General features: G+C 30.3%; 3 long non-coding RNA genes across 3 annotated transcripts; all 3 read right to left on the bottom strand.

The window, feature by feature from the left end:
• Nucleotides 1–5,695: 5,695 nt before the first annotated feature.
• Nucleotides 5,696–21,507, bottom strand: LOC121120663 (uncharacterized). Its single transcript, XR_005865142.2, has 3 exons — nt 21,221–21,507; nt 20,698–21,135; nt 5,696–5,922 (listed from the first exon to the last, which is right to left on the bottom strand). It is a non-coding gene; the product is annotated as an uncharacterized lncRNA (long non-coding RNA).
• A 688-nt stretch (nt 21,508–22,195) lies between these two features.
• Nucleotides 22,196–22,863, bottom strand: LOC139905686 (uncharacterized). The gene is made up of 3 exons (XR_011780689.1): nt 22,761–22,863; nt 22,592–22,706; nt 22,196–22,378 (listed from the first exon to the last, which is right to left on the bottom strand). It is a non-coding gene; the product is annotated as an uncharacterized lncRNA (long non-coding RNA).
• Nucleotides 22,864–23,417: 554 nt separating this feature from the next.
• On the bottom strand, nt 23,418–25,086 carry LOC139905685 (uncharacterized). The gene is made up of 4 exons (XR_011780688.1): nt 24,970–25,086; nt 23,768–23,843; nt 23,639–23,708; nt 23,418–23,558 (listed from the first exon to the last, which is right to left on the bottom strand). It is a non-coding gene; the product is annotated as an uncharacterized lncRNA (long non-coding RNA).
• Between the last annotated feature and the right edge of the window lie 1,685 nt (nt 25,087–26,771).

Here is a 26,771-nt window from a genome sequence, read left to right on the forward strand (position 1 = left end):
ATTAACGTCTCTTATGTGCAAAAAGGGATAAAAGATTATTCTTACATAAGTTAATTCAAATAGATTGAAAGAAGGCGTGACATTTTACATGTAGATGAAAACAACCGATTTTTTTTTCTTTATAGATATTATGCCAATTACCAACCCTTTATAATTATTGGACACATTTAATGTCTCCGATTGATTTTGAAATCAAAAAAAGTATTCCTCTATCCATACCATGGCTAGTTTAAAGTAATGATAATTACGAGAAATACAAAAAGGAAATCTCATTCTACTTATGCTTAGGTAGTACCCTCAACAACTTGATATGACATAATTTCAGATTTATCACTAACTAAACGTTTCATTCAGATGTAGATGATTTTACCCCTCCTTGTGGCTTAGAAAATAATTTTACCGATCTCCACACTGAATATCGGTTATATACAAAAAATCTGCCATTTTGGTTGTCTTTTTAAATGGGCGTGGCAAAATTTATAATGCATTTATTCAAGTGTTGAGTTATATAAAACGAATCATCAAGACTTCAACTTATAAATTTTATTTAAGCTCATAACATAATTTAGTATGAATTATATTATTAGAACTTTGAGCTCAGAAGACCATATGTCCACGAAAATTGACGAGAGGAATTTCCGAATTTATTTGGCTCTTGTTTCGTCGTCTCTCCTGAATGAAAGCTATAGACTCTTTTCTTGTATTCTTTCAGCCAAATTGAGTCTATTTTAAATTATATGCTTGGTTTGGAAGGAAATTTGTCCTGATGGTGAATATTTCATCAAACATCCAATCTGGAATGGAGATTTTACAAAGTAAGTTGAGCTTTTGTGCAATAACTGTAGTTGACTTCAGTAAAGGCTTGGATACCATACTATTTGGATATAATCTGTAAAATATTCTAGTCTATTCAATGGTACGTCAACTATTTCATAAAGTGATTTAGAAAGTATTCTATCAATTTTAAGAAGAGTTGTCGCCAGGGTTGTCCTTCAACTAAGCTACTACTCACTATTGGGCTTAAAGTCTACAGTATTCCATAAAAATAAGTCGAGATACTTAAAAGTTGATTTGGGAACGTCAAAGTATATTCTTAATATGTATGAAGACAATATCACTTAGATGGTGTAAGTGAATTCTGAAACCAATAAAATTCAGCTGCTTGATTGACATAACAAAGTAAAAAAATGAAGAACGACATCTTGTAAGGGGAATAGTTTTAATTGCAAAAAGTGTCAATTTTACTGCATAATTATTGTTTTGATTACATCAAATTGATAATCTTCTCAAAAGTTTTGCATATGTTATGTATTTAAACATACAAATATTGCCACCCATAAAATCATAATTGTGAGTTATGATCACAAAATAATCAACTCATTCTTTTTCTTCATAGTTCCATATTTATTTTAAAAGTTGTGCAAACGCTTGAATGCATTTCAAAAGCGTAAGTGAACAACGTACTTTTAAAGAAGCAGTATAATTAAATTAAGTATTTTAATGATAAAGTAGACTACATTTGATTTTCTCTAATCAAGTGGCTAAAAGAAGCAATGCGCTTTGTTTATAATTTGTAAAACAACAAAGGCATTCTTTTTGTTTTAAAAACTATTTTTGAAAGAGCTATTGTGTGTATATGCATAGGAGAAAAAAAGACGATGTTTCTATAGGGGTGTACGAATTAATGATTATTTAGTTTGTGGAGTAGATAAAATAGTATACATAGGTAGGTAGATAGAAGGAATTAACCATTCATATCAGAGATATGCATAACAAAAATATATCCATAGTTAACTTTATGTAACGATTCTAATAACTCTTTTTTTTTTCTTTTTTTTTTTCTTTCTCATCTGATATTGACGCTTGACTATTCAATATACCATTATTATGAAAGTTAAGAAATACTAAATACAGGACATTGTTTGAACATAATATGCCCTACTATTAATGACGCCAAAATTTTTCCCAATTCTTGTTTCTTGTTACTTATTTATTTGTATTTGTTGTGTACAAGTTATAACTTGTACACAACATATTGAGTATGTTACAATTTCTTCTACTAAGAAGAAAATAACCGAAAACCTTGATCATTTGAAATATGTTTGAGAGGAGAGCAGCTTAGTTGTAATTATGTTTAAATAAATTAGCTGCAAGCAGCTGCGAGAAGAACAAAATAAATAAAAATCCCACTTCATAACTAGCAATGACATAAGCAGGAATTACTCCATTGTCTATCCTCAATTTTACTCTGAGGTCATCAAGGACTTACACTTTTAACTGGTGTTGTATCGGCCCTCAAGTGAAGACTACAGGCTCATCCAGTTCAGTCCTGTATAGAAGTCCTAAAATTGATTAAGTTCGGTCCTTCAACTATATTTATTATTTTTTTAAATCAGTTATATATAACACTAAAAGTCCGAAGGACCGACGTCTTAAGGACCGTTCCTTAGAATGGACTGACTTCACCAAATAAATAAACACTATTCAGGATGCTAACAACAGCAAAATCTGTAGAAGTGAACATCTTACTAATAACACATGCCATTTTAAAAAACAACTATACAACCATTTTTGATATAGTTTCATTTTTATCTATAAAAATTACTGATTTAATACTTAATTTCGAACCATTGACACTTCAATTACATTGAATACATCAACTCTTTAAAAAATATTCAATTTTTGCATTATCTTTTTTGCAAATAATGTAAATTCTTTAGGTTAATAATATTTATCTCATTTTTGGGTTGCAACTTGAACAATCTATCTATACAAGTTAGAACTTGTACAAAATTACAATTAATACATAATGTGTTTATAATTTGCATTAGCTGTGAAAATTTAAGGTAGAATTATTATTTTTGATTACTTTTTTTTACAAATGTTTGGTTATATATGTATAATGTTTGCAAGTCTTTTTTCTTTCCATTGTAAAAAAAAAATATTTTCTGGAACAGTTTTATGCTGTAACGTGTAATACTGTATATCTATTAACATTCAAGATCACAATTTGTAAATAACTTTTATATTACCTATTATGCCATTTAAGGCGATTTCTGAGAAAAAAATGAAATAAAGGAATGTATCTCAGCTATAAACAGTTATTTACATAATTTAGTTAAGGTCAAAAAACCACAACATGATTGCCACCTGTTAATGAAACGATTTTAATTTTGACAAGGGAATTGGTATTTATAGTTATAACAGCAAATGGTTACCAGGCGTTGCTCAGTCAAAGGAGGAAGGCAGGAAATCGCATTAAAAATGGTCAATGTTATATTTTCATAATTTTAGACCCTTTCAATGCGGCGAGCATTATAATATAGGGTCTGTATAATATATATATATTTATTTTGATGAATTTGCAAAAAAAAAAAAAAAAAAAAAAAAAAAAAACTACACATGAAATAACATACTACCATATATGCATGAAAAAAATTTGATAATAAATCCGTCTTTCATTTTTGTGAAGAAATTGCCAAATCACAATTTGCGAAGAAAAATGCAAAAAACGATTTTGCACTAATTTTGCACCAAAAAAAGTAATTAATTACATTTATTGGCATTGTAAAGCGGAATACAAAACTCCAATGTTTTTTCCGTACTTGTAAAAATAACAAAGTTATGATGAAGAATGTTGTCGACAAAATTGCCCCCCTTAACTGGTTCATTTTTGTAAGTATTACAAAAATTGTAAGGAAATGTTTCGGAAATTAAAAATACTTCATTTTGATGTTTAGGTTTATAATTTTATATATAAAATGAATCATTTTGTGGTTTTTCTTTTTAAAAATGACGTTTGATGAAATCAAGTGAAAAATTAAAATAATATTCAGAAAAATAAGAGATATTTTAATTAACCATCAATTTTTTCGTGTCAAGTTTATATGGAAACGAATCTCCAGACACATTTTATATTCAATGATCTTCTATCATTTTTTCGCATCAGAAAAAAAAACCAAAGTCCAATTTTCAATGATTTCCTATTTCGGCCATAACTTTTTTTGATTTTGAAAATATTTAGAAAACTTTCTTTTGTTATAGTTGTTTTTTGAGACTCCAGTCCTTTTCTGAGTAAAAACTTAACCCCCTATCTGGCTTTTTGGATCTCGCAAATATAATTTTTGTGTATAGAATAAGCCCCCTTTATACTACCCTCCCACCTCGAAAATCGACACTCCCGTCTTAGTCTGACCAGGTTAAAAAAAAGCACACATGCAAAGTTTCAGCCTCCAATGTCCAATGGTGTAGGAACCCATATAGGACACACAAACTGTATTATATGTATACAGATCTTCATTTAGAGGTAAAATCTTATTTTTTACTCTATGTAAATGTAAAATGAACATAAACATATCCTATAAAATGAGAACATTGCCTATATATGAAGTAATTCTGACAACCCATTCTTGTGACAGCTTAGACCACTCTCTTTTATAAAGGAAAAGCTATATATATCTTTTTTTATAGACCTACATAACTTTTCCAGTAATCTCCTTTCTCTCTCTCTCCCCCTCCCCCCTCACACACACACAAACATGGAAAAAAAGTCAAACATAAAGCAGTTCAAGAAGAAAAAGTATTATATTGATTAAAATGATAGTATGAATATATTTTATAGACAAATTAGAAAATCAAGATATTATAAGGATTTCCTCCATATACAAATGCCAAATATTCTGACTAATAAAACGCATGCAAATAAAATATATTGAAAATATTAAGAATATAGAAGTACTTTTTATGATTTTTTGCTGTTAAGATCATATTATGTATCAATTATATGTAGTTTAAAAATGAATAAGAAGGTTCCTTGGATAGAGGGGGGAATGGGGATGTAACCCACAACATTGAAAATATTTTTATACTTTACATAGCATCCAATGCAATTGTCAATAACCTTGAAGGTACAAATTCATAATATTATCGGTATTGTGCTCAATATTTATTACACAAATATTTCAGGTTTAATTAGGAATATAGGCATAATTAGGCATTATTTATTTCAAAAGATACACACCAAAATATCCAGTCACGTGATATATATATGTATGTTGATTTTTGATGCCTTGTTTGCATAATATGTAAGAAAAAAACTATAAGAAATATATAACATTTTCCCCCTCTAACATTGAGGGTTCTAAGAATCCTTTTTCTTCAACTGATACTCATTAACTTATATTAAATGCTTTATCGACTAACTTAAATAACTTGATCATAATGGCTAGGGATATTAAACCTCCGTTACTTCCCTTCAAATTCAAATGCAAGTATTTAGACAACCCAAAATTCGAATTTATATTTTTCCAATTTGATACTTAATTTTTGTCCTTATTTGTAGTTACATATTATACGAGGGCAGTCCCAGAATTAATTGGCCTAACCAAGAGAACGTATACAATCTATAAAGCATGTCTTTCAAGTTTGATGGCACCACCTTTATTAGTATTTTTTTGGCAGCTATCAGTAGTGAATATTATGAGTGAATTTGTTGAAAATTGAGAAAATTGGTCAACGTTATGATACAATACTTTTATATGAAATGTCTCAGCCAAACCAATATAAAAACTGAACTGGATTCTACTCTGGGTGAGGCTGCTCCTTCGTTTACATAGATCAGATGAGGAAACGACTCTAAAAGTTGTGAAAAAATCCACAAAACGGCACTTGTGGATCGCGACTGAAAGTGAATTAGCTAGGAAACATTTTTTGTATTTTAAATATTTCGGTACATAGCATATAATCAGAAAATTTTAAAAGAGAGAAAGCTGTGTATAAGATTTTTGCCGTGTTCACTCTCGCTCGAGCACAAAAAACATCTTGAAGAATTTTCCTTTGAGGGTTTTTGCGAACTTTCACAGCAACAAAGCATTTTTTTTGTGTGTATGTTTTCTTTGGTGGGTCTCCTTCTTCTGGGAAAGCCTTGTAACAAATATTTATAAGCATTAATAAACAAAATGAATGTTTTCGTACCTTATATGTATTTTATAAATGTGAACACAGGATCTACAATAGTAGTTGGAGAACATCTTATTAAACTTTATACACTGAAGACGATAAATTATTTATTTATACTTAAACTAATATTTAACAAGACATGTTCGGTATAAAATAAGCTATCTTTCACTTCCCTTCCATCCTTATTTTTCATATTTATCTTTGGAGTAGATAAATAGTAATAAGTCAATATCTTTATATATTGACATTGTATCACAATACCGCATGATATCAATATTTTTTGACAGTCAATATTATAACCATTTATTCACTTATTTAAGTGAGGTTAGTTTTTGAAAATGTTTCTTAAATTTATTATGGAATGTTGATGTCAAATGAATCTATTTTTAGCCTATTTATTTTTAACTTACCCTATGCTAAGTTAATTTTTTTTATATTTGCTTTGATTAAGTATATGTTTCAATTTTACTGAAATATTTTCCAACAATAAATATTCAAAAAGTAGTATTATCCATTCAATCAGCTTAGCAGCCGTTCACAGATGGATTCCCAAGTTTCTAAGAACCTAATTTACAATTAACTTAACAAAGAATACATTACCGTCTAAAATCATAATAACTTTCCAAATTTTGGATTGGATGTTAAATGTATATTGGATATTAAAATACAGCATTATGTGTCATAGTACTGAGGCAGTTAGCGTTCCTAACATTAATTGTCCTAATTAATTAGTTCGCTGAAATGTATGAATAAAGTTATAAATCCTAAACAATTTTTAGTGTCAAGGTTAGATTGTTGTGTGCAACCTGAAGAATGTTTTTTATTTTATTTTCTGAAGCTGTTATCATAATTCTTCCATGATTCAGGCGATAACATCCAACTAAAATGTGTAATCACGAATTGTGTGATCATGAATCATGTAGAGTAAAGCTGAGGATTTGTCGGGGAATTATAGGTGTAAGTACCTCTTACACTCAGAGTAGAATTGATGATAGAAATTGGAGTGATTCCTAACTATGTCCTTGTTTGATATGCTTTGAAATATGTATTTATTCCCTTCATCTTTCAGCCAATCGTAGCTATTTCAATGAAATGTCATGATAGCTAATCTATTTTTGGGTCAAACATTTTTCAAATTTTCAGAATTACTATTTTCTTTTTTTATTCATACAAAAAACACCTAAAACCTGAATTTACAACACTGTGTATGACGACAGCCTTAAATACAATTACGAAAATATAAATATCAATATATAGAGGAACAAAAGTTTTATTATTATTATTATTACTCACCGGAAATTAAACTTTTTCGTTCGTCCTTGTTATACCCATTGAAGCAGAAACGTAGAATTAGTTTTTGAAACAATTACATGTATCTTATTTTATTTAACAATTAATTAATGTAATTGTATACAAGTATTCATTTTTTTTTTTAATTTAATAATTAGTAATATTTATTCGTTTATTTAATTTACATATAAATGCAATGATCTATTTATGTATGTTATTACTTTTTTTTAAATTATTTTTTAATTTACCAAGTTATTATTTACATAAAACTTCATTTAATGCAGTAATATGATATATTAATTAAAAAATAAATGTTTCATAATTTGAAAAATGTAGGTAGTTTTTTAATCGTATATAACATATTACTAATTAGATGGATATTTTTAGAAAAAATATTTCTTGATTTTTTTGTTAATTCACCACATACGGATGTAAATAGAAGTTAAGAAATGTATATATTGTCATATTTAAATCCAAATTTCACATAAGACAAAAAATCTCAAAAAAACAAATTTAGTTTTACATAAAGAAATATTATTAATGTCAATTTTATCTTATACTAGTAACCCTGACAATTTGAAGGATATTTGGGAGAAGAATTTTTTTTTTGTCTACTCACAAATTTTGAACCTTTTGAATTCATTTATAGCCAAGTGCTTTAAATCAGACAAAGTCAACTGACAAGAATAGCTCAAGAGGGAATTTATAATATTTTTGTTTATTCCAAAACCTGTCATGACTCTTTCTTGCAAGCTGCTATAAGATGAAAAAAATTAACATCAATCCCTCCCGTATATATCAAGGACATAGACATAAATTATACTCTGAGTCCAACTTTCCCTTATAACTCCCCAACAAATCCTCGGTTCTTACTATCCAGTATCCTTCTTTTATTCATTGTTAGTTAAACTTTATAATAGGGCAATAGCAAAAATATATTTTATCTGGGAGGTCTCGTGACAGTATTCTCCTCCTCCCTGACATTTCACATTTACCAATATAAAATAGAAGGAGAAACTTTCCTCATAGCCTGGAAACACAAATCTCTAGATTCTTATCCGTTATCCATACTACAAACTCCACCTTGGGAAGGAATAGATTGCATCCGGTGCCTTGATAGTAAACCAATTCCTTATTCCCTGTTCCGGATTCTGACTCTAACCTGGGATTTATTGAGTCCCTCCAGGTTCAAGCACTCAAACTTATTATCCTTTCAAGGACGTGCTATAATTATCTGCTTTTGTCTAATCCTATCTTTTGTACTCCGGACCAGTGATTTTTGAATAAGTGCATAATTGATTTAAATGGGACTCTTCTATACCATAATTTATATTATAATGATAATATTACAAGACTCCTCCTACTGGCCCGAGTGTCAATTGAAGTTAATAAAAAAGGAAGAGAGAAAAAGATAATATACGCAATTAAAAGTCAATGAAAAAAATATAAAAGTTTATTTTCTAGCTTCTATTTGTTATTATTTTTTCAAAAATAAATCTTTGTTTGAATTACAAATAGTATACATAGTAATTTATATTGATCGATTACTATTTATTTAACTTGGCTCCACACGGGGTTTTTGTAATCGTCATCAAAAAATTAAAACCATTTCGGATATATACATTTCAAAATATCCATGTGACAACTTCGGCAAATATTTCCTCAAAAATAAATATATTGTTCAAATAAAAATATAATCAATCCCATGTTTACATTTTATATGGGCATATGTATTAAACTTCCTATCCCTAAACAGAGACATCAACTTAGTTAAAGATGTGAGATTTCAAAATATGTACCTATCATTAATGATGTCTGAAAGTTAATCCAAGCCATCTCTCAAACATAAGCAGCAGAAACCTGGAAATGTATTTAAGTTATAAATCTGGAATGGAGTATTAAAAGTCTGTGAAAACACTATGTTTATCATGCATAAAATTTTACTTAGCTCTATAAATAATCATTATTTAAAAAAATAATGAGATATGGAAATACATGAATAGTATATTTAATTTATTATAAAATATATTTAAGACGGATAAAATGTAGCATACGTAGTACACAACAGCAGACATATCAAAATCATCACCTCACTAGGTAGAAATATTATTTCAAATGTCAAAAAGCTTAACAACCATTGAAAAGTTAAAGATTGATTTCATAGGTAATAAAATATTTTAGGCCTTTTTATCTTTCAGAAGAAAATTTGCGAAATACAATACATGTAATATCGTGTTAAGTAAGTATCATTAAAACTTATTATTCCATTTATTTATCAAGATTCATTATTTTTGATAAATATATTATGATATAGTCATGACGTATAAAGTAAGACAAAGAAATCAACTGCTGATAACAAAATACCCGTCAATTATGCAAAAAAAAACATCACTATCCTTTATAATCTTGTTTATATTCGATCCTCATACTCGATCTACCCAAATGAATAAAATAGGTTGAATAATAATAATAAGTAATGATAGATTAAATTACGAATGAAATAGCATCTGTTAAGAATAACTAATTACTAACCATTAATATGAGTCAGTCGTAATCATTACTCCCATCAAACATGCTTTTTGTTGCCCACTATTTGTATGGAAACATGATTTGCTCTCCTGGATTCTCATTTGCATATTCTACATAGTCTATTTTATCGTTTCATTTATTTATTCTGTAAAGTGACATGGGCTGAATAATTAATATCTGACACGGTTTTTCTACAAAATATATCTCTTCATACATACATATTATAATATTCTTATAAAGTTATTTATTTTTATGACATACGTATCGATTTATACAAGGACTTTTCACATATATGTTTGCTATTTTTGTCCTCAATATTAGTATGTATATGTTGTTGTTTTTTTTGTAAATAATAATTTATTTACTCTGCGCCCCTTTGACCACTTTGCAAAAGAAAATTGTGGGTTGAGTCTCAAAAAAGGAAATAAAAACATCAAGAATCAACTAAAGGAGGTGGGAGAGGATATAACTTTGTGCAATAATAAAAAAGATCAGGATCACTCAAGACGGATGATTTAGATGAAATAATCAATGAAACGGTGAATGGGATAATAGACTCCGACTTCTACATTGAAATTGTTGTACGACGATTGTCAAAGAAAATAATCCGAATTGAGAGATTTTTTCCGTAGCAAGGCGGTTTTTCATCCATCATATCTTAATTAAATTATAACCAACCACGGGAAAATTCGTTAAAATCATTTTTTTTATTCAAACTGATTATTTATTTGCTTTTAAAATATGGCGATACAGCCAATACTGTCTTAATAAATATTTAAAAATAGTTTCTAATTGCACTCAATTTAAAATGATAAAATATAATATGGAACATTCAAAATCTCATTTTAATACATTTCGTGTAATAACTTAGTTCTTATAAGAGAGAAAAAAATGAAGAAGCGGGGATGAGATGATCTTGTTATTTAATTTGACTCTTGGTAAACAAATTCTTGATCGTAGAACTAGTGATGTAAAAACCTCGTAACCCGTCAAACCCACGGAACGCATGAAAACTTGGGATTCTCTCTTTTTCTTTTTTGAGCTTATTATAACTTCTAAATCTTCCTAGACTGATTTCCTTTCTCTGTAAAATTTAGAATTTATATTTTCCCGCAGGCAATACCATTTAAAAATATGCTGACTTGTATGAAATGTGGAGTCTTAAAAAAAAATATCTGTATGACTGTTTTTTTACTAGCAGGAGTACTCGACAAAGCATGGAATTACGTAGTTTATACCATACACAATCAAAAGTTCTTAGACCATTGTAAATTTACAGTATTAGTATACATTAATGAATATTTCTAAATGTATGAGAGAGGGGCCGCTATTTAATATAAATTAAAATGGTCAAATCTGATTTTCATTCTACTAGCTACAAATTTGTTTGGCGTATTCCTTGAGATTAGAGCTTAAACATTCATCTTGAAACATTTCAGTACTAGAGTATTATCTTTGTAACTATCATTAGCTTTTTTGTTTAAATAGTTGTTACATCTTGAAGTGAATTTATTGGCAAAAATGTTAATATATATTTTGTATTTGATAAATAATTTTTTTGAAAAGGAAGAATATATTTCTTGCGTAAAGCCTGTGAATTATGAAAAATTGGCCATTAATAATTTTAATAATGAGGAAAGTAATGGTGAAGTTCGTGGCTTATGTGATTTCAACAGCTCTGTTTACCTTTTCGAATCTCTAGTTGAAGATAGGTAAATTGTCAATAATGTATCTCTTATGCTAATAATGCCAGGTTTTAACTCAAATTCTGGGAATAACTCCTCTCCATCTATCAATACTTTATCCAGTAAGAAAAAGGAAGAGGATAAAATGGCATTGTTTAAAATTTTTTTTACAAGATCTAAAAAGGATGAAAATATTGCAATTTGCAGTCTATGCAGCAAAAATATCAAGGTTTTTCTTTGTTTTGTTTTTTTACAGAAGTACAACAACTTTATTCTAATTATCTAAATTTCTGTAAATGGGTCATTCCACGTCAAGTGTACACACTTTTTTTGCAATTTACGACATGATCATCTCCGATTTTGATGAGCTGGCTTTTCTATATAAAATAAGAGAGTGTGTGAAATATTAGGGTCCTGGGACTCACCTCACCAAAAATCATCAAAATAGGGGATGGTCATGCCGTGAGGATGTGTACTATTGACGTGGAATGACCCAAATACAATATAAACATTTGATACAAAAAAAAACAAGTTAAAAACCGATATTTTCTACATATTTTAGCTGTCAAGCGGTAAGGGGGTTTTCGTACATTTAAATTTATAAAAACAATAAAAACTTTTGAAATAAAATAGTTGATTCTGTTTCGGTAGTGGACAAAATAAAGAAAGGCAAAATGACTAGTTCTTAAAATTATTCTATATTTTTGGTATACTATTTGCACTATTCTATCTCAGTATTTTTCTGTGGCACAGCATTCAGACAAAAAATGATTTGCAGTTTCCCTTCCAGATTTACAAAAGAAGCAAACCCTATTTTCAGGAGTACTTCCATGAATATTCCCCCGTAGTAAGTGTGTTTGCTATTACCCTGTATCAGAACCAATATGTTGAAAGCTCGAACAAATTGTTAGTCATAGCCCCAAAATCTCGTAAATGTGAGCCGTCTCTCTGAATGAATCCCTATTTATATTTATTTGTCTTACGTATTGAATTTTGACGTTATCATCAACTTGTGCAGGTCGAATCGACTTGTTGGTCATTCCTCTTATAAAGTTGAACAAGGAATCCCTTGGGCCAATTTGTCTTCTACACACCGTAATTAATTTTAAAATTATTTTCCGTTCCATTTCCTCAGCAAAGGACATCTTAAGTTCGTTATTAAACAATTTTCCAACGAAGTCAAGCTTTTTCTTGATGGACATACCACATAAAAAATTAAAATGTTGATTATTTAATATGGGTTCCTGCCATGTCATTAAGGGAAGGATTTTTGCACAAATGTCATTGCTTATTTCTCAACCTCTATATTTTTTCTTAATTGTTTAGACCATGTTTATTCTTCATTCATCAATCTTCTGAACCACGTAAATAAAAGTATTTTCAAAAAAAAAAATATTGCGATTAGACCCAATCCTCATTACTTTTTAGGAAAGATAATTCTCTTCCACGTTATCCTTCTCTGGTTGGAATAAAGCAAAAAATCCGTAATATATTTTATATGTTACTTAGAATTTTTGACTTAGCAAAATTAATTTTCAATCCAGAACATTCTCCGAAAGTTTTAAAAATTTCTAGTGTACAACTGAAAGATTTCTGGACGACTTCTAATTTCCCAGAATACAAAACAGTCAAATCGTAAGCAAAAACTTCAACCCTATGCCTAGAAACCCCAGAGTTGATGGCCCTTATCGAATCTGCTGAGCCAATTTTCCTGATTAGTTGATCCATTGCTAGGATAAATAGTGTGGGAGATAAGGGATCTCTCTGGCGACAACCTCGTTTAATTTCAAAGCTTTCAAAGTTATTTTCCTAAGTACCATTTTCCACTCTTCTCTCAATTAACCGTCCTTTGGTGTTTCAGTTTCCTTGTTATTCATATTATTATCCATTCCATTAGCACGATGATTATTTCGACCTAATTTTCTTCTATAATCTGTTCAGGTATAGGCATCGCACATATTTTGGCCTAATCGTTTTATAATTCTTTTTGAAGAACAGCCTCTTCTGTTTTCTTTCTTTCCTACATTCCTTTTATGCGCAATTGCAGCTCCAATTCCATGTGAAAGTGAGTTTCAAATTCAACATATTTTGTTTTGTTAAGGGCTGGGCATTTTGACTTTGTATGACCAAATTTCAAGTACTTAAAACATTCTGTTCGCTGCATTTCAGAATGTAGCTCTACTTTCTTGCCCATAACCGTGATTAACGCTGGAAGTGTTTTCTTTGCCTTTATTTTGAATTTTAGTTTACCTAACACTATTTTGCTTAATTTTCCCAAATATTAAGCTTCCTCTTCATTCTCAGGTTCCAATGAGAGAGGAACATCTTCTATATCGCTAATGATTTCTCCATATTCTACCATTATCTCCTTCAAACAAGGTAAATCAAGGTAACTGTTCAACAAACTCCTGAAGTACAGTGAATTAATTTGGTTTCTAGTCATCTTCATGGATGTAATTACTCTCAAGTTTATCCCTAAAATATTAACTTTCTTTTTTAAATTGCTTGTACCAACTCTAAGATCTTGAGTAGGATTCCATGAGCCAATAGGTAAAATTTATTCTTGAATTTTCAAACTTACTTATAGCCTGTATAATAGTTGAGCATTTCAATTTACTTCAACTGTCACAGTAAGATAATCAGCATATAAGTCAATGAGATACTAATGTCTCTCAAAGTAAAGTCCAAACCGCCATACCTTTTCAAAATATCTATTACAAGCTTATCAATCAAATCAATTAAGATGAAGAGGGAAATATATCATGCACTGAGATGACGAGATCTAATTACTTCACATTCCAACACAAACAAACTAGCCAAATTTAATAATTGCCTACATTTATGTACTTATACTGGTAGGAACGATTTTTTGTATTTTACAATAAAATAATATACCTAGATATAAGTATTTTTCTGTATCCCTTAATTTGATAATAGACTCCCATTATCCTTTCTCAAAAAAAAATATCTCCCTTAAACCCATTCATAGAGAAAATAACTGAATGGAAAAGATCTCATTAATTTTTTCTTTTCAAAATAACACCATACCTAAGTAGTAATTGAAAAATGTCCATACAAATTTTAACCTCCAATAAAAGGCAGTTTTTTAAGATTACAAGGATACATTAGAATAGAAACAGTTGTTTTTTGACATTTAATGAAAAAAATACAATATAAATACATTTTTATCGAAATTTGAATTTTTTTTTCATAAGAGGTATATATGGTATATTCATTGCAAAAAGTGCGCTCTTAAATGATGTTTTAAACCTTCATTGAGATCTTTTGATTAATAATATCTATATTAGAACTTAAATTTATATTTAAGCATTTTTTATGCTATTTTTTCTTAAGATTTTTATGATTTTAAGGGATACTTCGTATCTAATTCTTTCAACAAAAAATGGTTATAAGATTGTTTTTATTTCAAGTGGCAGATGTTATCATCAGGCTGTCTCTCAACTTTTCCTCCAAAAAGTAAATCAAATCACTTGAGAGGGGTTCAAAAGATAAATCAAATCACCGATAAGGGTGGTAGTGAAAAAAATAATATATTCCATTCTTTAACAATAGTTTTGTTTTTAACCGTCGAAATCGTTCACGGCTTAACAAGAGTTACTAAATTCGAGTTCAACGTTTTAGAACACCGATAAGGGTATTAATAGTAGAAATATGAACAGCTGAAAAAAAAAATAAAATAAATTTGAAATGTTACTTTTGACTGCCTCATTTTGATGTATGTATCAAAATTGGCTACATCGAAGATAAAACATTTCCATTTGTAACAATTAACGAGTAAAAAGTAATCATATTTTTGTATTTAGGCAAGAAAAAGCAAATAGGGTATCAGCTCAGCAACCCTTCCCCTATATTCTTTGTAGAAACTTTTAAAAAGTATTGAACCAATATTTCTGAGTGACTCATTTGAGCTTCAAATAGGTACATATATATTTTATTATCATGCTATCAAGATAGTTTGAAATACTCCCTCAGGACGAAAAAAATAAAATTGGCTGAATCATTTTAATAAACATATTATCGACATACAATATTGTAAGATTAAAACTGATCAATATTCGCTGTAAACCAAATTTGACATTTTTTTATTATTAAATATTATCGATAAAGAAATTGTTAAAGTCCAGTCATATATGATATATATAGGTAAACCAATGTCATAATAATTGGATTTTTAAAAAGAAAAACTGAATTGCCTTGAGAAAGAAACTAGAATATTTTTGTGAAGGCGTCATATTTATGAAATATATTTATACAATTTAATTATATTTAGACAGTATAAGAAAAATTCTTCCAAACAAATTAAATGCAGTAATGCCTCAGATAAGGAGTGTTTTTGACAAACAAGTACTCGTTTTCAATTTAAATAATGAAGTATATTTTGAATTGGTGGCAAGTTTCCTTGCTTAAGTTGCTCACTTCTTAAATGTCAACAATCGCTTTTACCCTATACCAAGCTACTGATGGATAAAAAAAGTAACTAGATAGATTGATAATACTCGTAGTTATTCCCCATCGAATAGTTGTAGTAAGTAATATTTATAAAAAGCATGTTGAGTGTCGTTTTGGCCTATGAGCATCTTGAATAGCAAACACATCTCAGACACCTATATTGCTCATAATACAATATATTACTGATTTTTTTACTATATTCAAAAGTTTTACTAAACACCTTAGACAATTTATTTGAATAAAAATATATTTAAGACATGCAAAGCTTTGAAAGTGTTTTAAAGGTTTTTATTCTTTAAAAAGGTTTTTTTTTATCTTAAAGAATAATCCTCATAATCTTTTAGACTAGTGGTTCTTAAGCTGTGGGGAGTTCCCCAGTAGTTGGGAATGGTGGAGTTGCCAACTGGGTGATGACTAACCGTACATAAGAACGGTATTAGGAAAAATGCCCTGGGGAAGATTGCCTAGAAGAAAATTACCAGTTAGGAAAATTGGCCGTATTTTGTTCAAACTTTCATGATGTGCGTGGAAAACTGCCCTGGAGAAAATTGACATGGAGGGGAGTATCTTCAAGTTTTGATTAATATTATTGCAATATATGAGGAGGAGGGGGATACTTAATAGCTTAGGACCTCTTAAAATATGGTTGAACCAGGGTTACCCCCCCCCCAAGTACCCCGCGCAACCCGAGGGCGGAGGGTATTTAAACATATTTGAAGAGGTCATAAGCTATTTATAAACGCCAACCTATATATTTACTCTACAGAACTAAGCACTATGGGTAATCGTGTTTTTCGATATTTCTAATAAAATTGATCTAAGAAATTCATTGAAAAAGTATGAATTTCCCTGTTTAAAAAAAAATAATATTAAATATTAGACTTCTAGGATTACATAGTGTGTATTTTTTAGCTAACCCATTTTTTTGGAATTGGTTATCTGAAGAATGATTTTTCTTTTCTTCAGTTGTTATTATTATTACTTAACTTCTGAGGAGTGAACTTCCTTTCACTCTAAATTCAATTATATTCAAAATATTCTTCTGTGTGCTCATAAAAAACGGAGAGTACATGGAGGATTTGTTGCAGAGTTATAACTGTAAGACCTTGTTAGGCTCCGAGTAGAATTAAGGATCGACGTCAGATTGATTTTCGACAATTATCATGATAGCTGATTGTAGTTGTTACACCCATTTGACCCCGCACATCCCCATTTAATAATTTGTTCATATTTGTCCAGGGATGGGATAAACTAATTTTTTTTGAGTGAATAATTACTGTTGAAGTTCCCCATATTAAATACAGGTATAATGATAGGTCTACATATATCATTAACTATATTTTTTGTAATATGGTGAGTAATCCAGAGGAATTTCAAAATGCACTGTCGAGATATTTTGACAAGGTTGTATCGTATATATGTCTTACTTATCTTGATGTATGGATCTGAAGTGTGTTACACAATTCAATGTTACTTAATCAATGCGAGTAGGAAAGTTCATAGGAGATTTGTGCGACTAATATACAATGGGGACTCCTACAAAGAGATTCTTAGAAAGGTTGGCCTTATAACCTCCTCAGCGTAAAGCACGAAAGACTGCAAAGGACGTTTTAATTCGTTTAAACCATGGGATGTTTTGTGTCAATATGCCCGATTGGATCTCAAATCATGGTAATTCTACTACATGACTAAAAGATCCATTAACTGTCCGATATAGAGAAAAAATAATCAAAAAATTATGAACTCAGAAGAAATTTTTCATTAGAGTCATGAAATACTGGAAATGTTCACCCTAAATATTATAATTAATGAAAATGAAAACTGTTTGCAGGACTGTATTAAAAATATGTTTCAGAAAATTACCTCTTACTCCCATTCTGTTATAATATAGCTTTTTAAACTTATCACAGGTCACTCAAGCTGTACTTCTAGACATTTATTTTAATATATTCAAATTTTAATGTAAATTTAAATAGTCATAGTCGACACTCTCTGGCATGTATTACCACTCCTTAAAATAAATAATTGAATTTTCTCTACACGTTGTTTAAAATACGTGTTCAAAATAGTACGGATTTACCTCATCGGTCTTGTAGGTGGAAATCACAAAGTCATAAAGGAAATAGAGGTTCATTTTGTTTTAGAACCTGAAATTGATATGTATTACGTACATTTGTATGTATAATAAAATTTGGAACAGTGACTTATGGTTATTGTATCTTAAGAACATGGATTTAAAGGATGAAAATAAAGTATACACATCATTTGAAAAATATATATCTAGAATAAAATAAATGCACACATTATGTACGTTTTATAAGGATATATCTGTCTCGTGTGTATGTACATACATTAGGGTGAGTAGATCAAGTTTTTCGAATTTTGAAAATGGTATATAAGGAAAAGCTGTTCGTATAAGAATAATTTGTCTAAAATGTGAACTTTAGGTAGTGGGTTTCAGAGATTCTCCAATGCATATACAATTTTAGGACCTGTATTTTACTGTATAAGTGATTTAATTTGTGATGATGACTAACACAAGGTTATTGTATTTACTTTTTTGAGAACTAACTATTTATTAGGTATTGATGACTATTAATAGTTATTATCTTAATGGTAATAATAATGGTTTTACAAATAATGCTTAAAGATGAAAATCTAACAGAAAATACAATGTTTAAGTTGAGTTTTTTTTCATTTTGAAACGATAACTTTTCTTATTTTTCATATATTCAATCAATACAAGGTCCCATATTATTAATTGTTATTAAACAAAGTGTTAAGAAAAAACTAATTTTACCGATCAAAAAGGAAAAATGTTTGATTCGGGTACTTTTACTCCTTATTTAATAAGTCGTAGGTGTGTTTAAAATCTCCCTCTAAAAGAAGATTTAAAAATACATAGTAAAATGAATACACATGAATTTAAATATAATGGTAATTTTTACAATGAACTAATGCTATTTTAAATATGGAAAGTTATCCTCTTTATAGCAGTAAAAAAATTATCTCCCCCTCCCCCCCCCCAACCCAAATAAAAAAAAATCATACAACAGACATCAATGGTCTTAATTCAGAAATACGATATTTTTTACTCCCGCCTTCTCCTCGTTCTCTATCACCAATCTCACTTCTAATCTTTATCCATATTTAAACGCATCTGGAGGTATTTTTCCTTCGTGTTTTGTAGCTTAAAACGTCCAAAGCTTGATTGGCATTCTGATTAGTTTCTTCCAGGCACTCGTTACCACATAGACACATTGAATGTCATTTCAGTTTTCTGCCCTTTAATCATTTCGCAATATTATTAGGGACAACAGGAAAGGGTGTATCACCTTTTTCTTTTAGCGGATCAGTAATATAAAGAAGTTCGTTGATAATAAAAATTCCAGATATAGGTTAGAAAAGCCACTTTGCTCTGGGAATAAAATTTCTGAACATAGTTGATAATAATGAATAAAATATTTTAGAAATCCAATACATACATCAAGAGTTACAAGTTTCCTAACATCTTCCATGATCCATTTCTAAAAAAATTTATTTTTGACCCACTTTAATATACATACACTCTACATAATAATAAATACATTGAACGCGCAACTTTTGTAATTTTCTTTTGTTGACAAACTAAATGCTTGTTTTCTATCTTTCTATTAATTGAATAGTTAAGAAGTGAAAATGTGTAATTAATGTTTATTTAAATTAATTTCTTTTTTAATAATCATTATTTTGATGACATAAAAAAAAAAGTATCAAAATTATTTAATACATTTGTTACACAATTGTTGTAATACGATTCCCTCCCTCACTTCATTTTTCAAGATACTATTAAAAATAGCCCTTAGTTTGACATAATTAAGAAAGGGGGGAAAATAATTAAACACTAATAGGTGGAGATTGAACAATAGTAGTAGAGAACAGGTCGTAGAAACTTGCAAGAAATTGAGAAAAACCAACCTAACCCACTTTCTCCTGCTATATAATTTTGGATCTTGGGACCAACCTTACGAAAGACAAAAATCTTCCTGATTACATTTCTTTTTTTAGCTTTGAAAAGGATTTTTTTTCGTTTTTTTAGCTGGTAATAAGTTTAAATACACACTACAGCAATATTGGTAGGCATTGAGAACTGAGCACAATGCCCAGAAGCTATATGATGAAACTGGAGGCACGAAAAAATGTGTAAGCTAAAGCAATTATGCAGTGCATTCTAACACAAATGGAAAAACCCTTCTACCAATTTGAGTTATAGGTTAATATGACAGCCACCAATTAATAAAGTGATATTAATGAATGACTTTTTATCACTCAAATTTATTATTCATGATAGCACCACCTGTCAACAAAGGAGATCTTATTATAATTTTTTTTGATGTTTCCTAATACTCAGAATTTTGGGGTTAATTATGAATTATCTAACAATTTTTATAGGATGGATTGAGGTACCCAAGAATATTAGTTACAGTGGAGAACGTAGATTTCAAACTTTATTATTACTGTGGAGTCCTATATAATTTTTTAATATATTGTGGTATATGGAATATTAAGAACCTTGCGTATAACAAGTAAACCCAACTGGTGATCCTCGGTTCAAATACAGACCTCCTGAGGGTTGCAGTTAGACCTCGGACCCTAGTTTGTTTTACTTATTAGATTAGGACCGTGTTATATATATATATATATGTATCTATGTAATCTGTTATTGTTATTGTGAGTTACTTCTTAGCGAGTTTATAATATAAATAGATATGTAATATGTGCCTACCTTGGTAGAAGTCTCGTATTTATTCCGTGCTTATTCTAATAATATATCCGAGATAGGATCGGATAACTCATGGCACAGTTGGCCGTCCTAATTGAACTCCGAAGATTTTAATAAAAAGAAAAAAAAGTAAAGTCCTAGGAAACGTGAGACCAGAGGTACGGAAGAACTCCTAGGTGAAGATAGACTCGTCTCCTTATTCCAAAGATGACCAAAACAGATCAAACATCTCCATTAATCGATCTTCAAAGATCTAGAAGTGCGCAAATAAGATCGTTTGAAGCACAAATAAAGGACATCGAGAAGCTCATGGAGGAGGATGTCCCGAATACTTTTAAAATTAAGAGGACATTGGAAATAATAAGGAAAGCTTCCGATAAATTTAAGGAGAAAGCAGAGGAATTGTGTGTGCTTCTTGAGGAATCTTCTCCGGAATACGAACTTGAAGTCGAAAAGTCCATTGACATAGAACAGAGATTAATTAATATTGAAGCTCAAATAGATAAATATTTCGAGAGCAACTCACCTGGAAAAACAAACGATTCCACTTGACAAAATTCTTCTAAAATTCACATACAACCACCAAATCAAATTGGAGATGGAATCAGGTATTCTGACTTCCTAAAGTGGTTAGAGACTTAGAATAATTACGTTCGTTTGACCCACATGCGTAAAAAAATAAGAGAAGAACAAATTTCTATATTTTGGACTTGTTGTTCACCAGAATTCATAACAAATATTCGACATATTGTGGATATTCTAGCAAATACAAGCAAATCCCTCGAAGAAATCCTGGAAGACATATGTACATACCTAAAAGAAAAGAGAAAAATTGCAGCAACACGTTATAAATTATTCAGAAGGAAACAAGGAAAAATTTGACGAATTTTATTATGGGTTAAAAGTTCTAGCAGAAGAAGCTGAAATTTACGAAATGAAACCAGAGGATTGGCTCGCATCGTTAGTAGTATGTGGATTATGAAATACGACCGAAGCTTTTAGAGAAAACTCTTCAATTAGATTCGAAAGACACCCTTACCCTATGTAGAACAGTTGAGACAGCGAAGAAAAATCAGAGCACCTTGAACGACTTAGTCTTGAGTGGACTAAATACAAATAGGAAAGCCGTTGACAGGAAGGGTTTCCGAAGAAGGAGTATCAGTCGAGGAAGATCGTTGGAGAGAAGTGGGAATGTACTTTGTGGGAAATGTGGATTTGATTATCCTCATAGAAATGAAATACCTTGTCCAGTGGGAATAGTGAATGCCTGAGCCGTAAAAGAAAGGGACATTTTGCAAGAATGTATAAATCAGCGAAGCAGAACTCCGTTAAGGTAATAAATACTATTCAGAAATTAAAAACTAATAAAATACCAATTGAGTTAATGGATGCTTATAATCATGAAGAGGAAGTTAGTTGTAGTCACGTGTGATAGTGGAGCAATGGCTTCTATTACTGGATCTAAAGTATTTAAAAAAAAAAATTATCCCAAAGGGTCTACTTTTGATCCAAAGATTGTTGGAGTGAATGGATCTTCATTGCATATTATTGGTGTATTATGAAACTTGGAAGTCGCAGCTATAGGGAGACTGTATATTGTAGGGAATATCCCAGAGAACGAATTTTTCATCCTCAGAATGCATGTATCCATCGTAGCCTTCTCCATCCTGATTCCTCACAACAACTAAAAAAAGAATGGATTGATCACCAAAAGGTATCAAGAGTGCAGGAACAATAATGTACAGTAAAACTAAAGAAGTGGAAAATCAATTATAAGAAGAATTTTCATTTGTATTCTAATGTGAACATTAGTTAAGAGAAATGAATTTCCCACCAATGAAAATAGAACTATTGGAAAATACGAAGCCATTTGCACTGCATAGTGCAAGACAAATACCTTTTTTTTATCATGGACAGGTGAAAAACATGCTGGATGATATGAACAAAAAGTATGTGATCGTGAAAGCAGAAGATGAAATAACAAGAGTGGTGCCACCCCATAGTTATTGTTCCTAAACAGAATGGTTAAGTGAGACTAACAGTTGACTTAACCAAGTTAAGCTCACAGGTTAAGAGATTAGTTCATCCTATGAAAACTCCGAAGGAAGACGTTTCTAAAATCAATCCGAGGTACCAGCTTTTCACAAAATTTGACGCAGTGCATGATTATTGGCAGATGTCCCTAGAAGAGAAAAGCCAGAAATTAACAACTTTTATTACTCCATACGGAGGATATTACTATAAGAGAGCTCCGATGGGATTTATTTCTATGGGAGACGCGTATAATAGTCGGTGTGACATAGCATTAGAAGGCACCCCAAATGTTCATAAAGTAGTCGATGATATCCTTGTTGATGACGAAGATCTTGAGAATCATATTAAGAGAGTAAGAAGAGTTCTAAACAGATGCAAGGAATTAGGAATCACATAAAGTTTAGAGAAATTTCAATTCGCAACAGATGAAATTGATTTTGTCGGTTAAAAAATCAATAAGAATGGAATTGCCGTCAACGAAGATAAATTGAATGCTATTCGCAAAATTCCCACTCCTACAAACAGAACAGAATTAAGATCATTTATGGATATGGCTAATCAATTTCATCTTTTACCTCAAAATTGAGCAAAGTGGCCATTGAGAGACTTGTTGAAGACAAAGAATGTATTCAAATGCGAGTTAATTCACTCACATGCGATGGACAATATTAAATATATTTTACTTAAGCCACCAATCCTAGCACTTTTTGATCCGTTGAGAGAAACACGTTTAGAGACAGACGCATCAAGAACCAAAGGTCTCGGATTCAATTTAATACAACGGCATGGAGAAAGATGGAAATTAATTTAATGTGGTTCGAGATTTATCACTGAAACAGAATCAAGATATGCGATGATCGAGTTAGAAACCCTTGCCATCAAGTGGGCCATTAAAAAATGTCATATTTACCTTAGTGGACTACGGCACTTCGAAGTAATAACCGATCGTCATTCTCTCTCCACTATATTCAATAACTATTCTTTAAACGAAATTGAAAACGCCAAAGTACAGAAGATTAGAATGTGCCTTCAATATTACCAGTCCAAAGTATCATGGAAGAAAGGAAAAGACCATATTATTGCAGATGCTTTGTCACGAGCTCCAATAGATGATCCTGAAAGAGAAGAATTAGAAAGTGAAATGAAAAACACAATTAGATTAGCCATAATTAGAATAGCTGTAATACAGAATAAAATCCGAAATATTGGTATTGTAGATCTAATCATTGAAGAGATACGAAATATAGCAAAAGCGGATGAAGACTATTGAGCACTCGTGCAATTCGTGGAATGTAGTCTGAAGAAAAAGGAAGAGTACAAAATTATTACGTAGGATTATTTAAGAACATCATCGAAGAATTAACTGTTGAGGGCGGTTTAGTATTGAAAAGAACACAAATTGTCGTCCCTAAAGCGTACCAAAAAAGATATTCTTGCTAAACTACATTTGTCACATTAAGGAATAACGAAAACCAAAAGAAGATCGAGAGAGTCAATATTCTGGCCTGGAATGAACAATGAAATTGACATGATTATTGAAAACTGTGAAACTTGTCAAAGAAAATCACCTTCACAATGCAAAGAGAGTTTAAAGCCTGATAGCATACCAAAACAAATATTTGAATCCATGAGTACAGATTTGTTTATGTTAAACGAAAAATCTTAGCGGGTATATGTGGATGCATTATCAGGATACACTGTAATTGAAGAATATAAAAGTGACACAAATACAGAAAAAATTATTCAGACATTTTCAAAAGGGTTTAATAATTTCGGATATCCGAAGAATCTGAGATCAGATCAAGTTGCAGTTTTCTCATCCCATATATTCCAAGAATTTTACAAAAAAAAATGCATCGTTTGGTCTCCATCAAGACCTTACAATCTACAAAGTAACGGAATGGCCGAGGCAGCTGTAAAAATATGAAGAACCTTCTTGATAAATGTTGGACAAAAGCAATCGATTCGGAAGAGTTTAAAGATGGGCTATTAGAGTACAGAAATACAAGTCGCGAGTGCGGATACTCTCCCAATCATGTAGTTCATGGGCAGAACCTTAGATCAAAAATTCCTGAACACAGTAGTGCATTGAAGAAATCGTTTCATGACATTCCAAATATATTGCATAACATCCGCAACAAATCCAAATTCTATTTTGGATATTGGTAGTCGAGTTCGAACCTTACAACAAAATTATGGGATAAAGTTGGAAGGATTATTAAAAGACAGAATCGAACTTACCAAATACGTCTAGAAAATGGTCGTATATATGTAAGGAATAGTAAGTTTCTAAAAATCACAAATAAAGATGAAACATCGTCAAATCAATTCGAATCCCCCCGCCCACCAAAAAAAAAAAAAAATCCGAGAGAACCCTAAAAAGGGAGTAATGTTCCAACTTAGTTAATTTATTATGAGTATGTTTATTGTTTGTATAATAAATAAAAGTAGACGCGCGAAACGGGGTAAGAAGAAAAAAAAGGAAAAACGATTTTGGATACGACATACTGACATGTTAATGTTTGTTTGTGATTTGAAGGGAAGAAGGATTGTTATATATATATGTATCTATTGTTATTGTGAGTTACTTCTTAGCGAGTTTATAATATAAATAGATGTGTAATATGCGCGTACTTTGGTAGAAGTCTCGTATTTACTCCGTGATTATTCTAAAAATATATCCTAGATAGGATCGGATAACACAGACCGGTCTATTAGGGTATTAATAGGAAAATATCTAGGGACCAAATTAGGAGGAGAAAAAAAGTACTCAAAGTGGAGAGGGTGCAACCCAAAATTTTACCCATAGTATCAAACTGGCTAGAATCGCTCCTGTTTATGTAATGAACATTTTTTGGCTTATATATAGCTACATTGGAACTTGTTTAGCTGAATTTTTGCTTATAATATTTAGTAGCTCATTTTAGAGACTTCACTTGATTCATGAAATTTGATATTCCTCTGATATGGTCCTTCAAATAAAATATAACCTAAACTTTTTCTTCCTTTACGAATTCTTGCAACCTGTAAGCGCAATTTGTGGCAATTAATCTAAATAATTAATAATGGAAGAAAATTAGTTGAATGCAAATGTGATAAATATTTATTCTTCATTTAATTTAGCCTTGCTTATTTATGTGTTGACAGAGCAGGTAGCCATCCTAACGGCATTATTTAAATAAAATATATTTCTACAAAATTCCTCGTTTTTCAATTAAAAGGCCTTTCTTTTATATTAGGAGTTTAGGTTGAACTTTATTTAATTCAGAAAATAACACTGTCTAACACAGGGGGGTAGTTTTACATTCAATGAAGTAAGAGGGAAAGGTTCTTCAAAACTACTAGAAATCAATTGGATCCATCAATTAATTCTGGTACTACGTAGAAAATATAAATAAATTTTTAACTTCGAGAATCCTTCCCCTAATGTAATGACAATAGCCAACTAAAAAGAATCAAATATTAGATTACATTAAAAACACTTCAGTCAAGAAGAAAATCGACTTTCTTGGCGAAATTTTTAATGAATACATAGATTTATATTTTACTGGAGTTTTTAATGGGAATCAATTTTATGCGACATCACTTTTAGAAAAATGGAATTAGGTCCAAGGGATTGTTTTTTTCTTTTTTTTATGAGGTTGATAAAAAATAAGAATATACACTTATTACAGTTGCCGGATGAGGTCAAGTAGCATTTTTTTAGACGGATAGAGAGAAAGAGAGATGCAGTTGGTAAAACAACGTCTACACCTGCAATAGTAAAAAATCTATTGAAAATATTTTCCGATTAATCTTTGTATTGGATAAAATACCGTATAATCACCACCATTTAAAAAATAATTATTATATAGAAATGCTACTTTATATATTCCATTACCTTTCCTTTAAGTTAAACTTTATTTAATTCTGAAAGTATCACCATCTAACAAAAAAAAATAAGGAACAACAAATTGTTACAAAATATTATGTCACAAATTGATTTTTATGAGAAGGATGTATGAGCAATGTTCAAATAACATACAATTTAGAAAATGAAATAA

Source organism: Lepeophtheirus salmonis, chromosome 6 (assembly GCF_016086655.4).
Source record: "Lepeophtheirus salmonis chromosome 6, UVic_Lsal_1.4, whole genome shotgun sequence".
NCBI lineage: Eukaryota > Metazoa > Arthropoda > Copepoda > Siphonostomatoida > Caligidae > Lepeophtheirus > Lepeophtheirus salmonis.